Source organism: Lissotriton vulgaris, chromosome 1_1, assembly GCF_964263255.1.
Source record: "Lissotriton vulgaris chromosome 1_1, aLisVul1.2, whole genome shotgun sequence".
Classification (NCBI taxonomy): Eukaryota; Metazoa; Chordata; class Amphibia; order Caudata; family Salamandridae; genus Lissotriton; species Lissotriton vulgaris.
In genome coordinates this window covers 1,005,188,074-1,005,200,529 of record NC_141685.1, presented here as the reverse complement: position 1 = coordinate 1,005,200,529, position 12,456 = coordinate 1,005,188,074, and positions in this window count along the sequence as shown.

Sequence of the window (12,456 nt, the reverse complement as noted above, 5' to 3'; positions counted from 1 at the left end):
AAATATGGATTTTGGTCCAGATCTCTGTACTGGGGTGAATGTATGACATTGTTCTACATTCTCTCCATCAATTGTTCTTTTTGCATGTGTCACCCCGAGTGGGACAGGTATGCCCAGACATGGGTTCCGTGCTCTCCATGCCACTGGAGTTAAGCTATCCTGGCTGATGAGGGGCGAAATCCTGAAACCGGTCCTAGGATGCTTGTTTCCAGTCCAGGGAGGACCTGGCCTGGCAGTTCGGGCTGGACTGTTCCCATTGGTCGCAGGGTCAAGACTGATTTGCATATGGCTGGGTCCAAACTGGAATGTCACGGGGAGCAAAAAAAAGGGGTTTATGCTCAGATCTCTGTCCTGGGGTGAATGTATGACATTGTTCTACATTCTGTCCATCAATTGTTCTTTTTGTATTTGTCACCCCGAGTGGGACGGGTATGCCCAGACGCGGGTCCCGTGCTCTCCATGCTACTGGAGTCAAGCTACCCTGGCTGATGAGGGGTGAAACCCCGAAACTGGTCCTAGGATGCTTGTTTCCAGTCCAGGAAGGACCTGGCCTGGCAGTTCGAGCTGGAGTGTTCCCATTGGGTGCAGGGTCAAGACTGATTTGCATATGGTTGGGTCTAAACTGGAATGGCATGGGGAGCAAAAAAACGATGGAATTAGGCCCAAATCTCTGTACTGGGGTGAATGTATGACATTGTTCTACATTTTGTCCATCAATTGTTCTTTTTATAGATAAATGAGGCCACCAGCACAGTTTAAAAAAAAACTGTATTGTGCAATTCAAATTTAGTTACAAGTATGGGCCTCCAACCACAGGGGCCGGCCGTTAGAGCACAGAAAAGCAATCATTGAATATCACAAAGCTGCGGTCGATCCCCTAGAAGTCTGGCAAAAATACAGGATACAATTCTCAGCAACACAGGATGGAATAGGATATAGTTATTTTTGTTTTTTAAAAAGAAACAAACAAAAAAGAAAAACCAAACAAACAAATCTCAAGGCGGAAAGCATTATGGGCGAAGTCGTGCTCCAACGGGGGGGACCCTCGATACAAGGTGAACAACCAGATAAGCAATGGAGATGGTCAGGGGGGGGGAGTCAGTGGGGAAGTCAGAAAATCAGGAAAAACAGTAGATTATTCCAGGAATGTCGGATCAGGGGGAAAGAGAAATGTCCGGATTTTCCTCAAACGGGGGTGCACAGATGTTCCCTCGATAAGAGTTCCATTGGCCCCAGATTCTATTCCACGCCCTAGGCTTGCCCCTAGCCAAATACACAGTCTTCTCTCTAAACATGCACCAGTCCATATTCTCCTTCCATACTGACACGGCGGGGGGCCGTTGGGAACCCCACAGCTGCGCAATATCTCTCTTTGCAATCATGTTCCCAAGGGCCACCCATCGGGCCTGAGCGACGTTGTAATCATTCGGCTCCCACACATTCAACAGACATCTCCGAGCCTCAGGCAGCAGAGCAACCCCGGTGACACACTCCATCACAGCATGCACTCGAGTCCAATACGCAGCCACCTCCCGGCATTCCCAAATGATATGGAGGAAAGTAGCACTCAAACCACATCCGCGCTTGCATAACCCATCCGAGGAGAAGCCCATGGCAACCAAACGAGGACCAGTAACATACACCCGATGAAGAATTTTAAGTTGGACGAGATGGAGACGGGCGGGAATGGCTACCTCTTTCGGGGAAGACAGTGCTGACTGCCAGTCTTCGTCATCCAGCTCCAATCCGTCTCCAGTCCAGGCCTCCCTGAGACGCACAAGGAGATCTGCCCGATTGTTGATTAACTTCTTATATATTAATGAAATTGTACTATCGGGCAGATGACCATCGAGTATACGGTCCTCAAGTGGGGAGGACTCGGGGACATTAGTGTTGGCAGCGAAGACCGACGTCAAGGCATGGTGGACCTGTGCGTACCTGAAAAACTCTCTGTCACTCAACTAATATTCATTCTGAAGTACCTCAAAGGTCTTAACCGCACCCTTCACCCAAAGGTCACCCACTCTGCTTATACCAATCATATTCCACTTCTCCAAACCTTTCGTCGTCCAGAGGCATCCCAATCTTTCGGACCCATACAAAGGGGTCGCTCGTGTCAATCGATCATTCCATCCCATGTCCGCATTTGCATCATTCCACACACGCACAGCAATCTTAGTGGGTCCTGTTAGATTCCTCCCCGCTGCCCGAGAGTAAAGCGCCCTGTTGTAGTTACCGCCCGGCAACTGATGCTTGTCCATCTCGAAAGCCGGATTTGGGCTGGGTGCATCCATTGCATGATTGACTGCAGACAACTGGGAGGCCCAATAGTACCGTCTGATATCCGGGAGCGCCATGCCCCCGTCATACCAGGGGAGAGTTAGCATAGCAAGAGCAATTCGTGCGCGGCCGTCCCAAACGAGCCGCCTCTGTAAGCCTTCCACCTCCCGAAAGTAACTTGCCGGAATGATGTCGAACGAATTCTGGAGTGTGTATAAAAACCGAGGAAGAGACATCATTTTAAAGAGCGCGGCGCGGCCGAGCGGCGACAACGGCAATCTACGCCACCGAACCACGTCTAGTTTCAACCTATGGAGAGGGGGAAGGAGATTTTGCTCATAGCGGGCAGCTGGATCTAGCGATATAAAAATCCCCAAATATTTGAAGCCAGATTGAGAGATCTGAATGGGAAATCTACTTGGTAATGGAGGAAGGCCGCCCGAGATGAAATATACACAAGATTTAGACCAATTTATGACCAAGCCAGAATTCTTGCCGAACGAGGTGATAACGTCAAACAAGACGTTAAGGGATTTACGAGGGGAGGTGAGGTACAAAAGAATATCGTCGGCATAGAGCGAGGCTCGGTCCTCGAAATCGGGGGCCCACTAAATGCCCTTTATCGACGGCTTCCATCGGAGCCAGGCTGCAAGAGGCTCTAAAGCAAGAGCAAAAAGCAGGGGGGACAGCGGGCACCCCTGTCTCGTACCCCTCCCAAGAGTGAAGGACTTGGACACTCGACCGTTGACCACCACCTGAGCCAGCGGTTCCTTATATAAAAGTTTCACCCATCCGACAAATTCCGAACCAAAACCAAATTTCACGAGGGTGGCCCAGAGATAAGGCCATTCTATTGTGTCAAAGGCCATCGTGGCGTCCAAGGAAGCCAAGATGCCCGGCTCCGGAAGAGACCCCACCCTCGCGAGAACACCATGGAGGCGCCGCAAGTTGAGAGCGGTGTTCCGATGTGGAATAAAACCGGATTGATCCGGATGGATCAGGTCACAAATCACTGTAAGCAGACGATTTGCAAGAACCTTGGCAAGAACCTTAGGCTCAGCGTTCAACAGGGAGATGGGCCTGTACGATGCGCAGCGATCCCGAGGCTTGCCTTCCTTGGGAATTACCACGATCGTTGCCAAACGCTGATTACAAGGGAGGGTGCCAAGGTCACGTGACTCCATGAACATATCGTGAAGATACGGTGCGACTTTATCAGGGCGCATTTTGTACAGCTCAATAGGCAAGCCGTTTGGGCCCATAGCCTTGCCCGAACGGAGAGAACGGATTGCGATCGCAATCTTGTCTACAGACAACGGAGCCTCCATGCACTCTCGGTCCTCCTCGGAAAGGCAGGGCAGCGCAATGTCACGCAGCAATGAATGGGAGTCGTCCTCATCTCTATCAGACACCGGGGAGTACACAGCACGTAAATAATCCACAAAACACTCCAAAATCTCACTCGGGTCAGTCACACTCTCACCATCTAAAGTCTGAATCACAGGGACCACACGAGTCGCTCTTTCCTTCTTGTCAAGCCACGCAATAAATTTACCCGCCTTATCCCCAACATCGTACAGTCTACTCTGCTGCTCCCTGTACATCGTCTTGGCAGCATCCGTGACAAGGGATTTATAGTCTAGTTGCTTTAAATCAAGGGCGTGGAGTCTGTCATGGGTAACGCCTGATTCTAGGTCAGCCTCTAGTTCCAATATTTCCGCCTCAAGACTCACAACCTCCTGATTCCTAGCTTTCTTAGTTTCTGCAATTAAGGATAGGGCCTGTCCACGAATAACAGTCTTAAAAGCTTCCCACAGGGACACAGAGGAGGAAACAGACCCCTCGTTCTCCAGAAAATAGTGGTCTAGGGACTTTATCAAACTATTACGGGTCTTGGGATTACGCAAATACCAGGGGTTAATAGGGGCGACCCGCCCCGCAGCGTTCACCCCAGTGTCCATGCAGAGCCACAATGGAGAATGATCCGAAATGCCCCGGGCCAGGTGCCTGATCTCTATAACAGAGGAAGACTGGGCAGCGGGCATAAGGATGTAATCAAGTCTCGAGAAACTCCCATGAGCCCCAGAGTGAAAGGTGTACTGACTCTGTGTCGGATGCATCAACCTCCAGCAATTTACCAGACCAAAGGTGTCCAAGAACCCACCAAGCCATGACTGGGACTTAGGAAGATCCCTGGGGGTTGCCGATCCATAGTACCAGAAAGCACAGAATTAAAATCCCCACCCATAAGGAGAGTGCAATCAGGGAGCTCCAGCATCACACAGCCGATATCTGAGAAGGTGGAGGTCTGGAGACCCGGGGGAACGTATACAGTGAGCAGAGAAAGAGTCTTACCCTCCCACCTACCAGTGAGGGCAGCGTAACGCCCTCTATCATCGAGGATTACATCATCAATCTCCAGAGGGAGAGAAGACCGAACCAGAATACCCACCCCTCTAGAACCAGTAGTGAACCCGGAGTGTGCAACCAGGCGATAACCCCACCTATTCATAGCATGACACATGTTTCCCACCAGATGCGTCTCCTGCAAAAGTACCACATCAGGAGACAAGCGACGCAGATACTGCAGTACCATACCCCGTTTTATGCGATCACCCAATCCATTGACATTCCAAGATAGTAACCTTAACCCACTACCCCCATCCCAACAAGTGATGCAGGAGTCACCCCACAAAGAGCAGAACACTCGAAGTAAAAAGAAACCAATACGTCGCCTTGAGAAAGAAAAACACACTCACAAACACCCCATCCCATCCCCCAACCCACACCCGTTACAACTCCCCCCTCCCTGCACCCCTGCAGTAGACTAAAAAGCCCCCCCAACATGCAGTGTGCCTGTCGCCTTAACATTTCCCACTCTACAAAAAGACCCTGGAGGAGGAAAGAGGCCCGTCCCTCCCGCCACCCAGAAGGGAACATAAGTGAAACATAGCAGACAAAAGAAATAAAACCCAGTTGAGCAATGTCTAGTATTCAGAGATCAGGGGCAGAAGCATCACTTCTGTACAGGCTCACCACCCTCGGCACCACCAGGGTGCTCAGTCCGGTCGTCTGGGCCAGGCAGGGAATCCAGCCAGTCACTCACATTCTCCGGCCGGTCGAAAAAGAATGTCCGTTCCTCGTACTCCACACGAAGCCTGGTAGGGAAAAGCATTGCGTACTTCAATCCTAAGTCCCGAAGACGTTGATTAACATCCTGAAAGCCCATCCTTTGCCTCTGGACGAGCTGAGTAAAGTCCGGGTAAAAGTTAACTGTGGAATTCTCGAATTTCACCGGGCCGCTCACCCTCGACGCCTGCAGGATAGCATCACGATCCCTGAAATGAAAAAGTTTGGCGATGATAGGCCTCGGCGGTGCCCCCGGTTTAGGCTTTCCACCCGGAACGCGATGGGCGCGCTCCACTGCGAAAAACTTGCTCAGTCCAGAAGGGGCAAGGTGGTTCAGGACAAGATCCTCAACCAGGAAGTCAATCGAGTGAGTCTCGGGGTTTTCCGGAACACCTATGACGCGGATGTTATTGCGTCTTGCCCTGTTCTCAAAATCCAACAGCCGATGAGACATAAGATCATTAGCTGATTTCAAATTGCCAAGTTCGGTCTGAAGTTCCGACACATCGGCCGTGAGGCTAGAAGTCTTCAGATCCAATGACTTCACCTTCTCGTTGGTCTTAGACAGGTCGGCTCTGATCACGGTGACATCGACGGCAATCGTGTCAATTTTATGAGCGAGAGCCTCATACTGTTGGCCGATGGTCTCCTTCATGTTGGTAATGGCGCCCATGATGTCTTGCAGGGACGGGTCAGTAGGGGCGGTTGAGTCCTCCTTGGCGTCCTCCAGGGTACGGCTGGAGACTCCAGGGAATCCTTTGGATTGAGTGTACTGGTCCATAACGTTGGATTGGACCGGTCCCCCACGAAGGGGCGTCTTAGTCTTCCGTTTCTCGGCTTCGCCCCTGGCTGCCATGCTGGAAAATGCGCCCGGAGGGGCCCGCGAGACCTAGTGAAAATGTCCGCCTGCGGGTAAGGCACCAACAGTCCACAAAAACTGGCTCGTGCGGCCAAGGCAGAGACACGACTTGCGTAGATGATAAAGTCTCATTCACACTGAACAGAGGCTGGACAGATCCCCGACCAAGAGGAACCTTCTCGCAATCAGACCATGCTAGGACCCAGAAACAAAACCGAAAGTTGGAGTAGGGCCACTGGGGAAGACCCCTCTGACGTTGTTATTCAACTCCGTCCCGGCCTCACAGTTTGCCAAGTCCCCGGCTTGCCGCAGGGTGGGCCTCAAAAGATCGAATCGATGTAATTTCGGTTCCCTGAGTCCGAATTTAAATTTGAAAAGAGTTATGAAGTCAGCCAAGGTTCCACTTCAATAATCCGTTCACGAATTCAGGATAAGTTGCGAAGAGTGGCGAGGGTCCGGGGAGCTCTGTGCTCACGCGGCCATCTCGGATGCTCGCGTAGCTCCTCCTCCCCAGCACAGGTTTTTGGTTAGGCATTTGGTTTTAAAGATTCCAAGGTGCCCTTCATGGCAGATATCTAAAAACTGAGGGCCTGATTTATATGTTGGCGGAGAGGGAACTCCGTTGCGACTGAGTTCCCTCTCCTCCAACACTGTGGTCCGTCCGAGCTGATAAAATATAACTTGGGTCATGAGTTCAGAGACACTCCAGTGGAATTATCTTGCTATTCTTCAGGACTTTGTAATTTTCAATTGTTAACTCTTGTCTCAATTCCCGGTAACTTTGTACGTTTTTGTTTAACAATTTCTTCTTTGGCCAAATTTTGGTAATCATTTTGCACACATCAGTTAGTACCAAATTATTCTCTTGGGCATCCTTCCATTTTTTTTTACCAGTGATCTCTTCTATTCCATCATTCACATCTGCCATACAACACTTTTTATAGTCACCCTGGGGTACATCCTTCAGGGGTAAAGGTAAACAGCTAAGAAAATCTACAATTCTATTGTTAATACCTGGCATATATTGCACATCGAAGTTATGTTATGTTATGTTACTGCAACTTGTAGAGCTCTACAGCTACCCTAGCAAAGGGGCGTCCTGGCGCTAATACCAAAAAAGACTGACATAAGCAGATGGAGCAGACACTGACTATGGTGCAGGGAAAAGAAGAGTCTTGATGGGCTTCTTGAAATCTAAATAGTTACTAAGGCCACGAATATGCGCACAAAGTGTGTTCCAAAGGATGGCCGCTCTCCTACGAAAGGAGCGGCCGCCAGCACGAACTCTTTGTGCTTCGTGTCTGGGGAACCACCACCAAGTGCTGACCCTGTGAGAGGAGATGTCGTGAGGAGACATATGGCAAAAGGAGATTGGCCAAAAATGAGGGGGTGGTCAGTTTCAAAGCTTTGAAGGCGATACATAAGGTTTTGAATTCAATACACCTGGCTACACGTAACCAATGAAGACAGCGAATGGCCTCGGACACAGAGCAAGGTCTGCGCAAACCTATAAGGGTTCTTGCTGACGCGTTCTGTGCCCTTTGTAGCCTCCAAATCTCCGCCTTGTTGGACCCCAGAGAAAGAGAACAGGCATAATCAAGTCTGAACAGCACAGACGCCTGAATGATAACCTGACGCGTAGGTGCATCAAAAAAGCCCAACAAGGGTCTAAGCCCCCGTAGGAGTCCAAAACAGGTCCCTGCCATCTTTTTAGTTTGGACTCGATAGTTAAGAGATGAGTCCAGCCATACCCCTAGATTTTTCTCTGCCTGCTTTCCCTGCCGAGGCTATCTGGCCAACAGAGTTCACTCCTCTGACCATGGTCCTTTCCCACTAACAATACCACCGACTTGTTAGAATTCAGCTGGAGACAGTTGGTGGTCATCCACCCGGCCACTGCCTCAAGGTAGCCCTAAAACTTAAGGGCGTCCCGCTCGGTGTTATTCGAGAGTGCCATCACCAACTGTGTATAGTCAGCGTAGGAGACCATGGTCAGACCCCTGCTAGTGGCTACTGCAGCCAGTTGTTGGACATAGATATTAAATAGCAGGGGGCTAAGGGAGGAATCCTCTAAGACATACGAGCTAAACGCGGAGAAACATTGTATAACCCCTAGGGCATGAGTACTTTTGTCAATGGTTTGTGATCACTACTTAGGATCACATGTATACCCCAAATGTACTGTCTTTAATGTTCTAGGCTCCACTCGCATTCTAAGGCTTCCCGTTCAATGACGGAATACTATCCCTCTCTGGGGGAGTTAGTAAACAAGAAGCAAATGTAGTGACATTTTCAGCACCAATACATTTTCCACTTACAGCAGTGGTGAGTACGCCTTTAAATTTGGGTTCAAATCTTTGTAAAGGGTGATGCGCTACAAATGTCATCTTTCACCTTTCGGAATGTGATTTGACATTCAGGAGAGCATTCAAATATGTTTTAATGTTTAACAATTGCCAAATATGGTATATTTTGCTTGAAAAATGATTAACGCATTTTTTTTCATTTTATGTTTAAATCTTTTTTTATTGAATTTTGAAACACAGGATACACAGTACAGGAGCATAAAGTACAGATGCAAAATAAATAAATACACAGATAGCGAGCATAAGTATTCTTGGAAAAGGAATACAAAGATGGGGTGAGGAGGAGACTGCAGGATTTGACTTGAAGATATAGATGTTATGCAGGTATTTTGGTTTTAACCTCAAAAATACACATAATACACATTATGCAGGTCTTGAGTTACATATTTAGATCGGTAATAATGACAGTACATCATAGGCATCATAAACATCATGAACCATTGTTGGAGACATCTTGCTAACCATTTTTTAAAACAGTTTTTGTGACTAGACTGTGCATTAAATTATAGAATCAAAAGTGTAATTGATATATCTGGATTTATACGTCTATCAATTCGGATATACCGAGTTGTAATCACAGAGAACAGGTAATGTAAGTTTCAAGGTGCAGGTTGATGTACATATTATGTATGATCATAAGACTTTAAATCACCGTAGTATTGAGCTAATACTGAGATCGTCTTAATGACTTAATAAGATCCGACAGTATGGTAGATATGCAAGTATTAATCTGTTAATGAGCAGACCATGAATCATACACAGTAGATTAAAAAGTACAAAAGCCCTGTGTGTGAAGAAGGAATCGAGGAGGAGTTTGTGTTGAGCGCTAGTATAGCTGTGAAAGAATATGTCTTATGAGAGAGTGACATTCCCTGAGGGAATTGACTACAGAGGATTGTAGCTGAGTAACTTGGGGCCAGATGTAGGTAGCCCTTTACCGATCGGAATCGGCCGAAAATACCGATTTTCGGCCGTTTCCGATCGGTAAAGGGCTATGGAGATGTAGGGGCACATATTCGGTAATTTTACCGAATCGTTATTATTACAGAATCGGTAATAAGTACCGATTCGGTAATAATGACCGAATCGGTAATATTTACCGATTCGGTAATATTTACAGATTCGGTAAAATTACCTAAAATGCTATGTGGGTAGCCAATTTTCCATTGGCACATGGCTTACAGAATCAGTATTTTACCATGGAATACAAATCCATGGTAAAATACCGATTCCTGTGTACATGCACATCTGTGCATGTACACATGTGCCATGTGACAGACAGACGTGCCCTTAGGGCATGTCTGTGTGCCACATTGCACACATGCCCGTTTTGGGGGTGCTAGAGGGTGTCAAAGTGACACCCCCTGCACCCTTGACAAATTCGGTATTTACCGATTCAGTAAATACCGAATCGGTATTTGAATTGAATCCTATGGGCTTCAAGGCCCATAGGATTCTATAGCAAATACCGATTCGGTATTTACCGAATCGGAAATACCGAATTTTTAAGGATTCGGTAACATATCCAGATGTTGGGACCTACATCCCATTCACCGATTTTGAAATACCGAATCGGTAAAATTCGGTATTTCAAAATCGGTAAATGGGATTTACCTACATCTGGCCCTTGGAGTCCAGTGAATACCATATTAGTCTGAGAGGGGAGCCCCAGGGTGAAAGTTGAAGTGATATATTGTCAGCTCCTCTAGGGAAGTTGATCCACTCTTGCCATATTCTAAAAGATACTGCCTTAAAGTTCTTCCAGTTGTGGAGTATTAGTTTGCATGCTAAAGTGAGCATGAAGTCTAGTAGGTGGCGATCACTATTCGGTCTTCAGTTGATTGTCTAACGGGCTAAGGAGTATATAGGAGAATTTCAATGTAGGGGTGATATTAACCCTTTCGCTGCTTCTGTCGGCCAACGGCCGTCGAGAGCACTACCTCTGTAGTGCTGCACACGTCTGTTGGCCAATGCAGCCCTGCCCACTTCCTTAAACCACCGCACTGCGGCGGAATTGCCGCTGCGGTTAATCGGTTTGAAAGTGTGACTGATAAAATTCAGTATTTTACTCCAGAATGTATTTAAGATCGGGCATTCAAAGAGCATATGTGCAAGATTGCCTTCATGTTCCTCACAGTTACAGCAGTTGGGATTGGGTATAAGTCCTATTTTAAAAAGTCTAGAGGGTGTCCAATATGATCTCTTAATAACCATATATTTAGTTTGTGATAAAGAAGGTGATATCTTGTTAGAAAAGGGTGAATTGTTGATGTAGTCCCAGTTAAACACCGTATTCCTAGTGTTCATTCCCGTTTCCCATTTCTCTTGGTTGCGTGAGAGGGATTTGCTTAGATTGGGTTCTAAGAGTTTATATATGCCTGACACCATATAACCGTCTATGAGTAAACGACCTAATAAGTTAGGAAGAGATGAAGTTATCGCCTTGAGCGATTTTTTTGAAATCTGGACCTTGAGTTGCAGCAGTTTATAGAAACCCATGTTTTCCAGGTTGAATTGATTCTGTAATCCTGAGAACGCTAATGGTGAAGAGTCTACATATAAGTCTTTTAGTAGATTAATCTTACTAGACCAATCTGACCAGAAGATTGGGGAGCCATTAGTTTTGAGGTTAGGATTTCCATAAAGATGCATTTTTTTGAATCTAGACGGAGAAGAGCATTCTTTGTGTTTTGTATTATGTTCTTGAGGTATGATAGGTGTAATGTATGCATAGTTGCCATAGCTGCAAGCGGTTCGTTGTTAATGAGAGACCTTTCTATGGCTACCCAGGCTGGTTTGTATGCTGGATTGTCAATGAACCAGTGGGACCCCTGCTTACAGAGGTATGCAGTTTGGTAGTTCCTAAAGTTAGGCAAGCTGATTCCGCCTTTGTTTTTAGCTAGTTGTAGTTTCTTTAATGAGATTTTGGGCTTCTTCCCTTGCCATAGGAATTTATTAAAAGCATTGTTCATTTTTTTAAAAAAGTCCTCAGATAACATCATCGGAAGCATACTACTTAGGTAGTTGACCAATGGTGTAACCATCACTTTTAGAGTTTCTGCTCTGTCCAACCAAGAGAGGAATTCGGGTGACCATGAGTCAAGAAGTGAATTGATTTTTTTGTGTAAGGTATTCTCGTTGGTATGTAAGGTAGGTATTAGGTTGTTTGTAAATTCTAGTTCTAAATATTTAATGCACCCCTTTTGCCATGCTACTCCAGATGAGCCTAAGATGTCTTGGTTGCCTGATTGATTGAGGAGTTTAACTTCTGATTTATCTTTGTTAAGAGAATATCCAGAAACCTCTGAGAATTATTTTATTGAGTTCATTAAGGCTGAGATAGAGGAGTGGGCATTTTCTGTGATGATAAGCACTTCGTTAGCGTATGCCGCCAATTTGACTATTTTGTTGTCAAAGGTGATCCCTGAGATGTCCTGGTTCTCCCTGAGATGCTGGAGAAAAGGTTCAAGTGCAAGGAGGAAGTGTGGAGGAGAAAGAGGACAAGCCTGCCTAGTGACTTGCCTTACATTGAAAGATGAAGATATTATAACACCTGCTCTGACTCTTGCACTCGGTTTGTAATATAGTGCCATAATAATTTTTATCAAGTTGTCCCCAAGGTTAAAATTCTCCAGAAGTGCACAAAGATAACTCCAGTCCATATTATTGAAAGCTTTTACAGAGTCTAATGTGATCGCCACAGTGGCTGAGTTTATTAATTTAGCTTTTTCGAAAGTATGGCACAGCTGTCTTGTGTTATCACTGGATAGTCTATGCTGTAGAAAGCCTACTTGTGATGGATGTATACGTTTTGGTATATGT